At 49.0% G+C, this 3,574-nt stretch overlaps 1 protein-coding gene across 1 annotated transcript in view; it reads right to left on the bottom strand.

The window, feature by feature from the left end:
* The window catches only part of LOC113211435 (protein unc-13 homolog 4B), a 42,064-nt gene that overhangs the window by 34,488 nt on the left and 4,002 nt on the right, over positions 1–3,574 (bottom strand). The window lies entirely within an intron of this gene.

Here is a 3,574-nt window from a genome sequence, read left to right as displayed (position 1 = left end):
AGCCCCCGGGACTCTGTCCACATGGAGAGGTCCTCGCCGGTGATCACCACCTGCTGGACGCCCAGCCGACTGAGGAAGCGGCCGTTGCACCAGTGCGCGTTGCAGACCACGAGGAGCCGCTGTCCCCGGGGACGCAGGCTGGGCGCGAGGGTGGTGAGGACGCAGCGGGCCGGGTCCGCGTCCAGGTTCTCCAGGACGGCGGGGATGGTCAGGAGGAGAGCGGCGCTGCAGCAGCAGCAGCCAGCGGTCACCAGCAGGAGGCACAGCCAGAGCTTCATGGTCGCTGTCAAACAAAGGCAAGCTGTTGCAACCAGGACAAAGCGGCATGGTTTCTGAGCGCGGCGCACCTACACCGAGGGGAAATAATCTTCCAGGTAATTTGGACCCGGGGGTACAAATAAACTGGGCGATTCGTAATTTGGTGTCGAAGAGGGATTCGAACGCTTCAGGCGATTTGTACCCCCGTTAGCAACGGGGTTCAGATGCTCGCGGGGATTTGTGCCTACCCAGTGAGGAATATTTGCTACATCGTTTCGATATCTGTTTTCAAGTTGTTCCGATGGCGTAGTGGTTACCATTGTTGGTGGCACTTCGTCATAGGTGTCAGAGTCTCGGCTCTGGGCCGGGGTTCGATCCCTGGTGCCTGCCACCTCGCTGCTGTAGCGGAGTGGATAATAAGACCTAGAAACTGGCTGAAAAGGGCTCCATGACCTGTGGTGGGTCAGTACAGTTTAACCAACGTACGCCTCAACCGTCTCACAAACCCCGGGAGTATGTTCTGACTTCTGTGGTTCGGAACAGTGACCACAGTTCGCTAACTACTGCGGTGGGATGAGGAAAGTAGTCGCCCATTATTTTTATTTATTTTTGAAGCCTGTCCTCTTTGAAGCACATTCTTCCCCAATTTCAGCATAGGCTACGTGGAAGTGGTGAAACGGATAGGAGAGGGATGGTCACGCCGTTTCACATTTTCAGTCACATGTGTTACCGTCCGGTCGCATGTGGCATATGGTCGGATACGTCTGACAGAGAAGCACAACGTGGAGTTGAGGGACTTTTGAAAAAAATTCTCCTCTGCGAGTACTTGCGTACCGTCATCTGGGGCTACTTTGGCCCACTTTTGAACTTTGAGCCCCTGTGGACTCAAAACCAGGTGTCCCAGAGATTTGAGTTTTTGGCATGAGTCAGGTCTGTGGTTCGACTCGACAATGGGCCTAGCAGAATTTTTTTAAATGCATCTGGCTCTTTATAAAAAATTAAAAATGGGGTGGGCAAAGCCGCCCCCGTCGGAGGGGCCACTTTGGCCCATCTACTAATTTGTGGTCTTTTCTCCACATTACCAAGTAAATTCACCCAGATTCCATTTCTAGACTATCTCTTCAGCATTCGATGTCTATTCAGTCCCAAATTTGAAATAAGTTTATGCTCTCAAGTCGAAAAAATCTCGATATTTTTTCACCAAGGCATTTTTGCACCATTTTTCATGGATTTGTGACAGGAATCGTAGAAATCAATAGAAATTCATGTATTCCTGAAAAATATTATCCCAACCGCTAATGTCGTCTATGAGTTACATAAACACATTCAAAAAAGGCAAAAATATTTTCCCCCTGAGGGTCTGTACATCAAAACCAACGTGGCCAAAGTCACCCCGCTCACGTCCTCAAAAGTGCACTACTTCTTCTTTTTCATCTTAGGTCACAGCCATGGTCAGATAGAGGCCGGAAAAAATTATGCACGCCTACCAGACACATATACCAACCAGAAAAAATATACACTGTGGCTCTGGGACGTCCAGAACCGCTGGTGTAAATAAAAGTTTCCGGTTTACAAAAAAATGCTGAAATGATCAAACTGATAAAAAGCCATAAAATCGAGTGTAAATAGGTCGGAGGTGCGCTAGAAGCATTTTTAATTGTTAAAACATACATTTAGCTTCAAAACAAGACCAATAACGACTTTCTATCTTATCTAGAACTTATTTTATACCGGATTGAAACAAAAATTCTGGGTTCGGGCCAAAGTCACCTCGCAGGGCCAAAGTAGCCCCAGATGACGGTAGTCGCACTCGAGGTAAAAGAGGGGTACACACCCACCACCGCGAGTATTCGTGATGCGGTGGTCAAGTCGAAGGAAGGAGTGGATACTCTCCTCAGGATTTGCGGGGCGGTTCGCAACAGCTAGTATTCAGAAGAGATAGAGCCACAAGAGCTAGGATCCACAAGAGCTTGGCGTCGCAAGAGCTAGAGTCCACAAGAGCTAAAGTTCACAAGAACTACCCTGGAAACTCGGGTGTGAGACAGTCTAACACCAAATGGTGTTAGGCAAAATACCTCACACCAAACGGTGTGAGGCAAACATACCTCACACCAAATGGTGTCTCACACCTCTCTCTGTGTCTCACACCATTTGGTATGAGAAAGTATCACTCTATTTGCTGTGAGGCACAACGAGTCTCACACTATTTGGTGTGAGGCACAACGAGTCTCACACCATTTGGTGTGAGGTATGTTTGCCTCACACCGTTTGGTGTGAGGTATTTTTCCTCACACCATTTGGTGTTAGACTGTCTCACACCCGAGTTTCCAGAGTACAGGCAAATCGGCCGTTACCGTTGGCCGACCATACTCAGCGGTTCGCGTGGGAGCAAATGCGTAGGTCGAGGGTCTGTGTAGTTAAAACGTGCGCATGCATGCAACATTCGCATTAGAGGTATAGTCTGTGCAAACGCCATATAAACTCTTAACAAAATTAGAGGTACCGAGCGGCGCCCCATGAGGCGAGCCCAGGCAAATCTGCAAGTATACTGATGCTATATCATGCATCGTTGTTCGCATTTTGGCTCGATATCGAAATACGTTCATTAAGGACGCTTAGGTACACAAAGTCGGCACGTTGAGAGATTTCTGTTTGCGCCCCGTCTCTTACCTGACTCTCCCGGGTGACGACTGCTACACGTTTGGCCCTCCGGCGTCTGGCAGCAAGAATATGAGCTGAATGGTGCCATTCTGTACGCATCGACCCCGCGAGCGTCAAGCGTTGGCGGCGAGTCTGAAAGGGCATCTTGAGAAGCCAGTGACGTTTTGATTAGAGACTTAGACTATAGAGAAGTAGTGCGTCACCCCTCCCCGGCCAGAGTGTCAGAATACTCACATGCAGAAGGGCGAATCAGGTCCAAATGGATGTTATGTTATAGGGGCAAAGACAAACGGGGGATCGTATTTTGATTTTTAGACAGTCCCCTAAAAACTGTCTCTACCAGAGGGGACAAGTCTTTTTCAAAAAACATGGTTTTTAGTCATTTCTATTTAGAAATTGGACTTTCCCCCTATATCCAAAATATCAAATTAGGCACGAACTAAAGTTTGAATCGATTCGGAAATTCACACTTGTATAAGTCCCCTTGCTAGACATTGAACCGAATGCACTGCGCTATAAATGTCAGGCATGCTTAAACCCAGTACCGGTTCGCCAGCTCCTCCATGCTGTTGATCTCGTCGGCGGCGTCAGGCACCGTCAGGCGGCTCAGCACCTGACCCTGGTAAGCGGCGGCCAGCACGACGGACACGGCCAG

This window comes from Frankliniella occidentalis, unplaced genomic scaffold, assembly GCF_000697945.3.
Source record: "Frankliniella occidentalis isolate FOCC.00 unplaced genomic scaffold, Focc_3.1 Scaffold186, whole genome shotgun sequence".
Taxonomy (NCBI): domain Eukaryota; kingdom Metazoa; phylum Arthropoda; class Insecta; order Thysanoptera; family Thripidae; genus Frankliniella; species Frankliniella occidentalis.
Note: the sequence above shows the minus strand (reverse complement) of the source record. Positions and strands in the feature narration are given on the sequence as shown.